Here is a 14,677-nt window from a genome sequence, read left to right as displayed (position 1 = left end):
TCCAATGCTACGTCTCATTATTTTATGTGCTTAAATAATGCTTAATGATTGTGACAAATTTATTATTTTTTAAATGTAGAATTATCAATTATATGGTCTGACAGGTTGTACTATATAACTCCATAATTTATGCACCCTCTGTCCGAAATATCAAATTACCTCTATTTATATAAGAAAATCTATCTGAACTTTTGCACGGTATATAGGGGTGGGAATAGGCCAAGCCCCTTGTAGGTCGCAAATTATGCTGTGCAACCGAATGCACCTTGTAAGGTGCATACGGTTGCAAAACGGCGCCGTTTTGGTTAAAAAAACGCGCGTCCCACTTAAAGAAGAAATCAGGTTCGATTCCCGGCAATAGCATTTTTATATATTCAGAAATTCATAACTATATAACCACAATTTCATAACTATATATCCACAATTTCATAACTATATATCCACAGTGAATGAATGAAGTAAAAATCCACAATGAATGAATGAATTAAGTAAAAATCCACAATGAATGAATGAATGAAGTAAAAATTCACAATGAATGAACTAAATATCCACAATATATGATTGAACTAAATATCCACAATGAATGAACTAAATATCCATAAATTCATAACTATATAACCACAATTTCATAACTATATATCCACAATTTCATAACTATATATCCACAGTGAATGAATGAAGTAAAAATCCACAATGAATGAATGAATGAAGTAAAAATCCACAATGAATGAACTAAATATCCACAATATATGATTGAACTAAATATCCACAATGAATGAACTAAATATCCATAAATTCATAACTATATAACCACAATTTCATAACTATATATCCACAATTTCATAACTATATATCCACAATAATGCTATTGCTGAGAGTCGAACCTGATTTTTTTTTTTAAGTGGGACGCGCGTTTTTAATCAAAACGACGTCGTTTTGAACCGTATGCACCATGCGCATGGTACATTCGGTTGCACAGCATAACTATTGCTTGTAGGTGCCTATGTCCTGGCCTAATTAAAATCTAGTTAGGCCTAGCTCGTTTAGTAAAAAGGCCAGGCTTGAGTCAATTTCAAAACCTATTAAACTAAACAGGCCAAGCCTATATATACCAGGCTTGGCCTTCAGGCCTACAAGCCTGGCCTGTATACATATATATTCTATTCTATACCTAATATTTTTATATTTACAATATAATCCCAAGTATATATAATTACCAAACCCTAACCCTCCACCTCCAAAATCACATTCTAAATTATGATTCAACTATAAACATTGCTATTAATCCTGCTTTAATTGTTCTTATTGTGTAATTTTTTTACATTAACTGTTCTTACTATCATAATATTTAATGAAATGTCGCAACTTAATTATGTGAGTTGATTGTTAATTATATATGATAGCAAACAATAATACAATTGAATTTATTTCTAAACAAGTTAACGAGCATGAAGTCGTGACTTGTTTTATTTTATTTTATATTTATTTGCTATTATGTTTGCATTGTGGTGATATACTTATGTAATTATGTACTAGTTTTGTATTAGGTACATTTCTTATATTATTTAGATATACTAAAATTTTTAAAAAGTCTTAACATGTAGTCTTTAATAGGCTCAAGGTAGGACTTACTTTGAAGCATTTTTAATGATCTAAATATTAAACAGGCTTTTAAAAAGGCTTCAGGCCAGGCCAGGCTAATTGTAGGCTCAGGCTTGAGCCTAACAAAAAGCCTACATACAGGCTCAGGCCCATGCTTAGGCTTTAGATTTTCGTAACAGGCCCAGGCATAATTTTCCAAAGCTTGGCTCGGCTCGGCCTATTTCCACCCCTAACTGTATAATTAGATCATTAAATAAAAAAAACAATGAATCAAGGGTCCATAGCTCAGTTGTAGAGCAATTGACTGCAGATCAATAGATCACCGATTCAAATCCGGTTGGGCCCTCAATTAGTCTTAAATAAAAAAAATGATTAATTGAGATATTAAACAAGCAAAAAGTATGTAACTAATACTATGTAACATTTTTTACCTATTGCTCTGAGTAAAACATGTCAAATTGATAAGTTGTCATTTAGTATAACTAGTATTGTACCCGTGCGATGCACGGTCTATAAATAAATTTTTAATTTACAGTGTTATTGTAATTAAAAAAAATGGATTGGATATATAATAATAATAATAAACTATATGTATGATACAACAATAGTAATAAGTCCGAAAATGTAGCTGTATTTACAAATTGTTAAAAACTTCCTAACATTAGTTGTAGAAGTATAATTGTTATTAAGATCATTACAAATTAGAGTTTTTAAACCCTTAGGATTGCTAACCCTAAACGCAACAACATACAATTGGCTATGTACAAAAACTGGTTTATTCAATAGCAACCCAAAAAAATATAGTGTTTGACCTTGACTTTTATTTATTGTCATTGCATGTGACAACATCAGTGGAAATTGTCTCCTTTGAAATTTGAAAGACAATCTTGTATCCGATGGAGTCATAGATATTCTAGGTATAATACCGAAATGACAGCTTCGTCACCAGTCATTATTTTGGCTTCATTCACATATTCAAACAATCTTGTAATGACCAATACAATTTCACAATATAACTACTGAAAACTAATACAATTTCTAATAATGCCTGGAAATTACAAAATTCTATACAATTTCTAATAATGCCTGGAAATTACACAATTCTTTATCTGTTGTGGCTCATGGTAGAAGGATTTCAGTTCTATGTATAAGCTAACCTAGAAATTAGCTCTCTATCTATTTGGTTACCAAAAAACATTTTAACTTAGTACTTATTTTCAAGCCAGAAAAAATAAGTGTTTGAGTTTCACTACCTGTGTCCATATTTACTAACCAAGCATGCTCATAATAGAATTGAACTGTATAGAATTCTCAATGGGAACATCCCTGTGTCCTGATAAGTTGATATGCATAAGCTAGTAAGAAAAAGATACTATAACATTTTAATGAAATGTTATAGTCTACAACAAAGATATGTTGAGAATCCACACTGTCTACATAGAAAGGTTAAAGTTAGATTGATTTTAATATTAATTCTTTATTGTAAGTTGATTTCAAGAAGCCAATTTGGATTAAAGATACAAAAACATTTTGCATAAACATTATGCAGCATAAATAAGTATGACGCATCGACCTATTTGTGTACCAATAATTACAAATAATTACATTATACAAACTTTTCTCTAATCTAGTTTATACCACATACTACTTACAAATGTGTATGTATTTCCACTATGATATTCTGTCCTATACCAAATAGAAATACTTGTTAGAAAAAACATCTTGCCACAGCATGCTTGAACAGTGATACTCATGTGCACAATGCATGCTATTATTGACTTTATGTCTCATTTTGATACCTACCTAAGAAATTTAAGATATTCAAGATATATGAAGACATGAATATCCATGTGGCACATTTGACCATCTCAAAACATGGTTAAGCAGTGCAAAGTAACCATTCCCTGACCTCTGTTTGTTCATAATTGCAAAAAAGGAAACAATATACAAAGCATAGTACCTACCTTAACAAAGATTGGTATAGTGATATTCCAATGCCACAGGAACCATAGTCCATAAAATACCATCCGAAAAAAAAAACAAAGTTAAAGTGCCAAATGGCACAATTGTTTTGAAAGTAATCCTAGACATTCAGGTTCACAAATATCTGGCAAATGCAACATAGGTTCCAAATTGTGTCTTTAAACATTCAATATAACTTCTCCATCTTAACATGACCATCTTTAGTCTTTTTAGAACTTTGAGTTTAAGAAAATTAAGAAAATTTATCGAGCAAAGACCTTTTAACAAAACCATATTCTTGTGCATCACATTCATTGACATGGTTGACAGTAGGGTATGAACTCTTCAGAATCCTGTCAACCAAAACAATTTTTATGATGAATCAAATGAATATTCAGTTGACCACCAACTGTTGAATACTTAAAAGTTATGGCTAATATTGAACCTCTTCATCCAAATCTTCATCCCTTGGTTGCAATTCAGAAGCTAGGTGCTTTTCAGGTGAATCCAACTCTTGGGACAATAGGCTGAGACCAATTTAGGATCATCCTTAACCTTCACAACAGTGAAGGCATAAACTTTACCCTCTTTGGAAACCTTAAGATACTAAACAACATGCTCATATGAGTATGTAGGTAGGTTACCTGGATAGAGAAAAAAATTAGAATACTAAAAATTATATCACGAAATAAAATAAAACCATAAGGCAACATTCTGGAAAATAAAATTATACGAACCAAAAATGAAAAAAAAAAATGTAAACACCATTACTATTAGATGTAAACCAAACACTCTTTGGTTTAGTATTTTCTGTCGCATATCTGGAAAATACGTATGAACACAAAATACACATATTCTTTATCATTGCAATTTTTTTTATCATTATACTGTGTCGCCTATATGATTAGAATATAAATATTAGATTATAATATAAATATAAGATGAATATACCTGTTGATCATGAAATATACACCCCTTGGATTTGATTGATTCGCTGCCCCCCTTTCTCTCTGCCACTTCAATTCGTAGGTACATGCTTAATAGCAAACGTTGTAGGAGAGATCTGGCTTGCGATGATAAGCGTTGGATCTATCATCATCTGATGTTTGTATTCTATATAAACACTATCTCAAGAAGTTTTGGAGGCTCTGAACTACTTATCTTCTAAAGAACTCAACCTATTTATAATGATGTGTATCCTATTTGAAATTTGAAATCTGTAAAACAGATATGATTACCATTGTTTATAGAAACAATGATTCTCGAAAAGTGAAAGCCGGCTCTTCATATTAACCACGCTTCATCGGAAGTGTAAACGACAACATATTATCTGACTATCTGAGATTTAAAAAGAAAAACGCAATTGCGTATCCAACCTTCGGTATACCATCAATATAACTCCGCATGAAACGACTGCGTTTTAATTGAGCGGGAATTTTTGGCCTGTTTGTGATTCCCTAGGCTTGTGGCTTTTTTATATAGTAAGATAAGATAAGATTGATTTCAAAATATTAATGTTAAACATATCAAATTGATAGTTGTCATTTAATATAATTAAGAGTTAATACCCAAAATCGTCCTCGACTATAGTGGGTTTTCTCAATTTCGTCCTAAACGACTTTGGTGACCTAATATCGTCCCAGACTTTTGTGTTTCGCTCAATTTAGTCCCAGAATTTTGTGTTTTTGCTCAATTTAGTCCCTCATTTGTTATTCTGTCCATTTGGTGTTAAATAAATAGACAATTCCGTAATTTTAATATTGACATCTCTTTACTCATAGACATGTGAACTGCGAAATCCTTTTTTTTTTTACGAATTACTCCCAGAATTACTCCTAAAACAGCGAATATAAAATTTGATTTGCAGGTCCGGGAGTAATTCTGGGTGTAATTCATACAAGAAAGATGAATTTCGCACTTCACAAGTTGAAAGTAAAGAGAGATCAATATTACATTACTGAATTGTCCCTTTATTTAACACCAATTTGACGGAATAACAAATGGAGGACTAAATTGAGCGAAACACAAAAGTCTGGGACGATATTAGGTCACCAAAGTCGTTTAGGACGAAATTGAGAAAAACCACTATAGTCGAGGACGATTTTGGGTATTAATTTCAAAATATTAATGTTTTACATGGACGTCATGTCGTAATGACATATCAAATTATAAATAGAAATGAGAAAATTTCAATTTTGGTCTACTGACTATTGGAGTTGTGTTAATTGCAACACTTGACTTTCAAAAATATTAATTTAGTACTTTAACTATGCAATTCTTATCAATTTTGGTCACGCCGGCCAAATGTGACCGAAAAATTTTAAATCAACAATTAGTTTTAAATAGAAGGGGAAAAGTCGTCATTTCATGTGACTTTCTTCTTCTTCACTTTGGCAACCACCCATTCCCTTCCCAGTTCGGCAATTCCGGCAAACCCAACCATTTTCTGATGGAGAATCTAATGATGAATCTATTTTTAAACTTTGTAAAGTAAATAGCTAGCAATAATGGAAATTGATTTGACTTCAAAAAGAAGCAATTACTTGGTGCAACTCCTCAACCACACATTCCTTCAAGAATCAAACGCCACCAACCCATCGATCTCTGACTTCAAAAAGAAGCAATTACTTGGCCATTTCAATAACGGTACACCCCAACGCCATTAGCCGAAAATCCCTATTCTTTCCCTGCGCCGCCTCGGCAACATGAAAACCGGCGTGCCGCCGTCGCAAACCGCAGATCACCAACCCACTTCGCGCAGTCGAAATCGGCGATTTTGGCACCATTCTCGCCCAGCAAAATGTTGGTGATAGCTAGTCAGCTTCATCTTCACCGGAACGATCTCCGTTGTTGATACATGCGGCGGCAGATGATGAAGAAGTGGGAAACAAAGCGGCGGCGGCGGTGTCAACTGGTTTTGTCGCTGTGAAATTTTGCAAATTTTTAATTTTTTTTTTAAAAAAATATGAAATGACGCTTTTGCCTTTTTTATTTAATGAGTTATGATTTTTCGGTCACATTTGGCCGGCGTGACCAAAATTGATAAAAATTGCATAGTCAAGGTACTAAATTAACATTTTTGAAAGTCAAGTGTTGCAATTAACACAACTCCAATAGTCAGTGGACCAAAATTGAAATTTTCTCAATAGAAATTTATTTTAATTATTATTAAAAAAAATTTTAAATTAAAAGAAAAAATAAATTTAAAAGGATTGTTATTTCTACTGTTGTCATAGCTGTCTCCCCTTCATCTAGATCAAATGAAGGAGGGGACAACTATGACTGCCTCCCCTTTTGTTCAGATCGGAAGAAGAAAGGGTAGCTATGGTTGGCTCCCCCTTCATCCACAACGAAGGAAGGAGGAAGCAAACATGCATTACTTTGACAGTGGAGGCAGCCACAAACCCATAATAATTAATTTAATAATAATTAAATTAAATTTTTATATATACTTTGACATATAATTACTACATAACGTCCACATAAGTGTTAAAATTTTAAAATTAATTATATTAAATGCAAACTCATGAATTTGACATATTTTTACATGGAGCAACATGTAAAAATCTAATTGTCTTTTCAAAAAAAAAAAAAATCTAATTGCATAACTTTTATGTATTTAATGTCTCAATTGCACATGATGTGGATAAAATAACCGTGTATTGATACGTGTAGGTTACAATAGAGTTACAGACAGACTGGTCGTACGCGATGACCGGGGTCCTCTCTAATCTCGTAAGTAGCCTAATCCAAAAGTCTCTCTCTCTAGCATTTAATGCAGTATTTATAAGGGTCATGGGGAAAAGCATCCGGCCTTCTGGCATGTCGGACACGTGGTGAGCATGCACTGGGCTCTGGGGAGGCGAGCATGCAGCCGTACGCGTGGCAAGCATCTCCTGCCGCTGGCACGGCCCATCCCGTCCCGGTCGTCTCGCCCGCTTACCGGCTAGTCACTGGCGGGGCCTTAGATCGCTCCAAGCCGAGAGGCGGACAGGGCAACCGGGCAGGGAACCGCATCGAGCTCGTCCGGGCAGGATGACCGGGTAGGACGGGCGGACCGTATGCCCGAGGTATATTCCCTATCATATAGTCCCCCCAGCACGGAGCCCGACGGTACCTGACGGAGGGGTGCGGGCTAACTCCTAGCTCCGCTGGTCTACGCCTTGATGGGTCACGTGGGGTAGGCTGAGGCTGGGACACGTGTAGGGCGCCGCCTGCCACGTGTCGGCTGTCCGCAGGTCTCGTGATCTGGGCCTGGCGTGTCTTCGACGCTTCCTCTTCCCGCCTTTTTCCTCTCTTATAAAATGGGGCTTAGGGGCCCATTGTGAACTTTTCGCTTCCTCAAAGAACTCCAGAGCCTCCCGGTTGTCTCAGCTCCTGCATCGAAAACTTCAAGCGGGCATCAGCTCAACTCTTTTCCAATCGGTAAGCTCCAGTTCCCTTTCTCTTAAATTAACGCGTAGTCACTCCCCCTTTAAGTGTAGGCTAAGACCTGAACCGGGCGCCCATACTGAAACGCCACCCCCTCATTTTCTCTTTAAGGGAAGATGTCCAGCTCGGACAGCCAGAACGTATCCGGTAGAGATTACGCGGCCGGCGACGAGTCCAATACGGCCTCCGGCTCCTCCCGGGGGACTACCAGCACAGACGACTTCATCGACCGGTATACCGCACCCAGTTCCCCACACGCGGTTTCTGACCGGGACCGTTTAGAAGAATCCGAGGGGTGGAGCGGTTTGGTCGCCGAGCGCTCCGACCGTGGCGGCGATGGGGATGAATCCAGCGACGTTCAGATACTGAGCCCGCCGAAAGCCAGATCGTCACACCGAGGAAAATCCCCCCGGGTGATTATTAGCACCGCGACGGGCTCGGGAAAGTCTCCGCGGACCATCGTCGGGGCCCTGCATCCCGATTTATCCCCGTCCTCGCGCGACCGGCTTGCTGATAGTTTTTCGGACCCGGCTCTAGCGCCTTGCTCCGCCCCGGTCGCTACTGCTTCTGGGCGGAAGCTAATTTTTTTGAACAACGAGGTCGTCCGGCGGCAGCTAAGCATTCTCAGTCGGGCCGAGGCGAAGGAGATTGCTTCCCTCATAGGCGGGAAGGTCGCCTACAATACGGACCGTGCCCTCGGGAATGTCGTCAACCGGACCACGGGGCAATGGCTTGGGCTCCATTTCGACTCCCTGAGGGCCCCGCTGACTTTCCCGTTTAGCCCCTTTTTGCTCATGTTCCTGGAGCACTACGGGGTCCTTCCCGGGCAAGTCACGCCGAACGCCCACCGCATTATCGCCTGCTTCCCGCAAATCTGCGCCCGGCACGGCCTCGATTGCACAATGGAGCTGTTCGACTACATTTACTCCGTTTGGCCATTAGCACCCCGGTACGGTTCTGGGTTCCTGCAGGCCTCGTCTCACGGGCATCGATGCAAGATACTTCGCCTTCCGGATAATAACCGCGGGTGGAAGAAGAGGCTCTTCTCTGTCAAGTATACCTGGGACCTACCGGTTCCCCGGGAATGGGCCAGCCATTACATAGAGCAGGTTACCCAGAGGAAACTCCCGAGCTCGCTGATGCCACCGTGAAGATTTCTTCCGAGTTCTACGACTATCATACCTACAAGACTCCCGAGACGTTTGAGGCTGCCCGGTTTGAATCCCCTCGGTATGACCTCCCGGGGAAATACGAGCCTCGGCGGATCCAGATTACCATTGCCCGGCCGCCTCCTCCTCCTATGGACGCGCCCGGAGGTTTCACGTTTAACCCGTAAAGCGCTTTTTCCGCCCGGTCCCAACTTGACCGGCCGTCTGACCTTTGCTCTCTTTTGCAGGTATGGGCTTTGACAAGGCTTTTATTGCCGCTGCGGCTCCCTCAACTGGCCCCCTGTCGAAGATTGCGCTCGGAGGCAAGAAGAACGTCGCCGGCGCTTCTGCATCGGCGGACTCATCGGTTCCTACCGCCCTCCCCCTCGGTGTTACGTCGGCTCAGCCGGTTGAATCGGAACCGGATTTGCAGGTCGTTCGCTCCCATACCCGGAAGGGGAAGGAGAGGGAGACGGATGTCGACGCGGAGGAGGTCCCGATATTCAAGCGGAGCAAACGGGCCAGCCCTTCCACCGAGACACCGGTCATCAACGTCCTGCTGAGCGGGGAGCATCCCGCGGCCAAGCTCAACCGACTGATCGACATCATTCCAGCCGGCGATGATGGTAAAGGGCAGACACTGAACGAGATCGGGGAGCAGGGGGCGGCCGACGTCGTGCAGGTGCCCGCTCTTATTTAGCTCCTCGCGCTATATGCTCACCGTTTACGCCAACTTACTAATCTCTCATCTTTCATGAACACAGATGACGCGTACCCTGGTAACCCTGTTCCGCCGGGCGAAAGCGACGGAAGACGCCGAGGCCCTGCAGAAGGCCACCGACCGTCATGAGAAGGAGGCCAAGGAGACGCGCCGGAAACTACGAGCTGCCAACGACCGGTTGGCCAAGGCGGAGAACCGGGCGACGGAAGCCCAGAAGCTGCTGGACAGCCCGGAGGGGCTCGCTGCGCGTGTATGCCGTGACCGGGCCGAAGGCGAGGCTTTCTTCCGCCATTTTCTAAAGAACCCGGTTGGCGAGGAGTTGGCTTGGACCCTAGCCAAGTGGGCTTTCAGCTCTGGCCAATGCCGGGCTCAACGGGAGGATCGGGATGCTTTGGCCCAGTCGCTTGACGACGATGACCTGGCCCTGGTCCTGGGAGTTCTACCCGCCGAGGTGCCCGATCCCGGCCCTGAGCCATACGATAGTCCCCCAGCAACCGGTCAGCCTTCTTCCACCGAACCGCACCCACAAGCTCCTCCCGAGGCCTAGACTTTTAGAGCGGGAGCGATTTTTGTTAATAGCGGTATTTTCAGGGAGCCCGGCCCCTTTGTGCCGGGCAAACCACAACTTTGTAACGCCGGCCGCTCTTTATAATTTTTAATGCCTGCTTGTCGTCGTCTCCGTTGTCCCTATTACTACCACCAATTGAACGAGGCCGGGACTGACCCGGGCTCGCGATCGATCGTCGATGGACACTTCCGAGTGTACCAACAACTGAACGAGGCCAGGACGGACCCGGGCTTCGCGATCAACCTTCAATGGACACTTCCGAGTGTACCACCAACTGAACGAGGCCGGGACTAACCCGGGCTCGCGATCCACCATCGATGGACACTTCCGAGTGTACCACCAACTGAACGAGGCCAGGACAGACCCGGGCTTCGCGATCGGCCGTCAATGGACACTTCCCAGTGTACCACTAACTAAACGAGGCCGGGACGGACCCGGGCTTGCGATCCACCGTCGATGGACACTTCCGAGGGTACCACCCACTGAACGAGGCCGGGACGGACTCGGGCTCGCGATCGACCGCCGATGGACACTTCCAAGTGTACCGCCAACTGCACGAGGCCGAGACGGACCCGGGCTTGCGATCCACCATCGATGGACACTTCCGAGTGTACCACCCGCTGAACGAGGCCGGGACGGACTCGGGTTCGCGATCGACCGTCGATGGACACTTCCGAGTGTACCACCCACTGAACGAGGCCTACCCTCGTAGGTCTTAATGGCCTAATGGCCTTGCCGGGACGGAACCGGGCTTCGCCTACCCTCGTAGGTCTTAATGGCCTAATGGCCTTGCCGGGACGGACCCGGGCTTCGCCTACCCTCGTAGGACTTAGTGGCCTAATGGCCTTGCCGGGACGGACCAGGGCTTCGCCTACCCTCGTAGGTCTTAATGGCCTAATGCCCTTGCCGGGACGGACCCGGGCTTCGCCTACTCTCGTAGGTCTTAATGGCCTTGCCGGGACGGACCCGGGCTTCGCCTACCCTCGTAGGTCTTAATTGCCTAATGGCCTTGCCGGGACGGACCTGGGCTTCGCCTACCCTCGTAGGTCGTAATGGCCTAATGGCCTTGCCGGGACGGACCCGGGCTTCGTCTACCCTCGTAGGTCATATTGGCCTAATGGCCTTGAAGGGACGGACCCGGGCTTCGCCTACCCTCGTAGGACTTAGTGGCCTAATGGCCTTGCCGGGACGGATCCGGGATTCGCCTACCCTCGTAGGTCTTAATGGCCTAATGGCCTTGCCGGGACGGACCCGGGCTTCGCCTACCCTCGTAGGACTTAGTGGCCTAATGGCCTTGCCCGGACGGACCCGGGCTTCGCCTACCCTCGTAGGTCTTAATGGCCTAATGGCCTTGCCGGGACGGACCCAGGCTTCGCCTACCCTCGTAGGACTTAGTGGCCTAATGGCCTTGCCGGGACGGACCCGGGCTTCGCCTACCCTCGTAGGACTTAGTGGCCTAATGGCCTTGCCGGGACGGACCCGGGCTTCGCCTACCCTCGTAGGTCTTAATGGCCTAATGCCCTTGCCGGGACGGACCCGGGCTTCGCCTACCCTCGTAGGTCTTAATGGCCTAATGGCCTTGCCGGGACGGACCCGGGCTTCGCCTACCCTCGTAAGACTTAGTGGCACAATGGCCTTGCCGGGACGGACCCGGGCTTCGCCTACCCTCGTAGGTCTTAATGGCCTAATGGCCTTGCCGGGACGAACCCGGGCTTCGCCTACCCTCGTAGGTCTTAATGGCCTAATGGCCTTGTCGGGACGGACCCGGGCTTCGCCTACCCTCGTAGGTCTTAATTGCCTAATGGCCTTGCCGGGACGGACCCGGGCTTCGTCTACCCTCGTAGGACTTAGTGGCCTAATGGCCTTGCCGGGATGGACCCGGGCTTCGCCTACCCTCGTAGGTCTTAATGGCCTAATGGCCTTGCCGGGACGGACCCGGGCTTCGCCTACCCTCGTAGGACTTAGTGGCCTAATGGCCTTGCCGGGACGGACCGGGGCTTTGCCTAACCTCGTAGGTCTTAATGGCCTAATGGCCTTGCCGGGACGGACCCGGGCTTCGCCTACACTCGTAGGACTTAGTGGCCTAATGGCCTTGCCGGGACGGACCCGGGCTTCGCCTACCCTCGTAGGTCTTAATGGCCTAATGGCCTTGCCGGGACGGACCCGGGCTTCGCCTACCCTCGTAGGACTTAGTGGCCTAATGGCCTTGCCGGGACGGACCCGGGCTTCGCCTACCCTCGTAGGTCTTAATGGCCTAATGGCCATGCCGGGACGGACCCGGGCTTCGCGATCGGCCGTCGATGGACACTTCCGAGTGTACCACCAACTGAACGAGGCCGGGACGGACCCGGGCTTGCGATCCACCGTCGATGGACACTTCCGAGTGTACCACCCACTGAACGAGGCCTACCCTCGTAGGTCTTAATGGCCTAATGCCCTTGCCGGGATGGACCCGGGCTTCGCCTACCCTCGTAGGTCTTAATGGCCTAATGGCCTTGCCGGGACGGACCCGGGCTTCGCCTACCCTCGTAAGACTTAGTGGCACAATGGCCTTGCCGGGACGGACCCGGGCTTCGCCTACCCTCGTAGGTCTTAATGGCCTAATGGCCTTGCCGGGACGAACCCGGGCTTCGCCTACCCTCGTAGGTCTTAATGGCCTAATGGCCTTGTCGGGACGGACCCGGGCTTCGCCTACCCTCGTAGGTCTTAATTGCCTAATGGCCTTGCCGGGACGGACCCGGGCTTCGCCTACCCTCGTAGGTCTTAATGGCCTTAATGACCTTGCCGGGACGGACCCGGGCTTCGCCTACCCTCGTAGGTCTTAATGGCCTAATGGCCTTGGCGGGACGGACCCGGGCTTCGCCTACCCTCATAGGACTTAGTGGCCTAATGGCCTTGCCGGGACGGACCCGGGCTTCGCCTACCCTCGTAGGTCTTAATGGCCTAATGGCCTTGCCGGGACAGACCCGGGCTTCGCCTACCCTCGTAGGACTTAGTGGCCTAATGGCCTTGCCGGGATGGACCCGGGCTTCGCCTACCCTCGTAGGTCTTAATGGTCTAATGGCCTTGCTGGGACGGACCCGGGCTTCGCCTACCCTCGTAGGACTTAGTGGCCTAATGGCCTTGCCGGGACGGACCGGGGCTTCGCCTAACCTCGTAGGTCTTAATGGCCTAATGGCCTTGCCGGGACGGACCCGGGCTTCGCCTACCCTCGTAGGACTTAGTGGCCTAATGGCCTTGCCGGGACGGACCCGGGCTTCGCCTACCCTCGTAGGTCTTAATGGCTTAATGGACTTGCCGGGACGGACCCGAGCTTCGCCTATCCTCGTAGGACTTAGTGGCCTAATGGCCTTGCTGGGACGGACCCGGGCTTCGCCAACCCTCGTAGGTCTTAATGGCCTAATGGCCTTGCCGGGACGGACCCGGGCTTCGCCTACCCTCGTAGGACTTAGTGGCCTAATGGCCTTGCCGGGACGGACCCGGGCTTCGCCTAACCTCGTAGGTCTTAATGGCCTAATGGCCATGCCGGGACGTACCCGGGCTTCGCGATCGGCCGTCGATGGACACTTCCGAGTGTACCACCAACTGAACGAGGCCGGGACGGACCCGGGCTTTCGATCCACCGTCGATGGACACTTCCCATTGTACCACCAACTGAACGATTCCGGGACGGACCCGGGCTTCGCGATCGGCCGTCGATGGACACTTCCGAGTGTACCACCAACTGAACGAGGCCGGGACCGACCCGCGCTCGCGATCCACCATCGATGGACACTTCGGAGTGTACCACCAACTGAACGAGGCCGGGACTGACCCGGGCTCGCGATCCACCATCGATGGACACTTCCGAGTGTACCACCAACTGAACGAGGTTGGGACGGACCCGGGCTTCGCGATCGGCCGTCGATGGACACTTCCGAGTGTACCACCAACTCAACGAGGCCGGGACGGACCCGGGCTTGCGATCCACCGTCGATGGACACTTCCGAGTGTACCACCTACTGAACGAGGCCGGGACGGACTCGGGCTCGCGATCGACCGTCGATGGATACTTCCGAGTGTACCGCCAACTGCATGAGGCCGGGACGGACTCGGGCTTGCGATCCACAATAGATGGACACTTCCGAGTGTACCACCCACTGAACGAGGCCGGGACAAACTCGGGCTCGCGATCGACCGTCGATGGACACTTCCGAGTGTACCACCCACTGAACGAGGCCTACCCTCGTAGGTCTTAATGGCCTA

General features: G+C 46.9%; 1 non-coding gene across 1 annotated transcript; it reads left to right on the top strand.

The window, feature by feature from the left end:
- The first annotated feature begins 1,876 nt into the window (after positions 1-1,876).
- TRNAC-GCA lies at positions 1,877-1,948 on the top strand. The gene has a single exon. It is a non-coding gene; the product is annotated as a tRNA-Cys (tRNA).
- Positions 1,949-14,677: the final 12,729 nt, after the last annotated feature.

The sequence above is a fragment of the Ipomoea nil genome, unplaced genomic scaffold, assembly GCF_001879475.1.
Source record: "Ipomoea nil cultivar Tokyo-kokei standard unplaced genomic scaffold, Asagao_1.1 scaffold2494, whole genome shotgun sequence".
NCBI classification, from domain to species: Eukaryota; Viridiplantae; Streptophyta; class Magnoliopsida; order Solanales; family Convolvulaceae; genus Ipomoea; species Ipomoea nil.
This window is presented reverse-complemented; position numbering and strand designations above follow the sequence as displayed.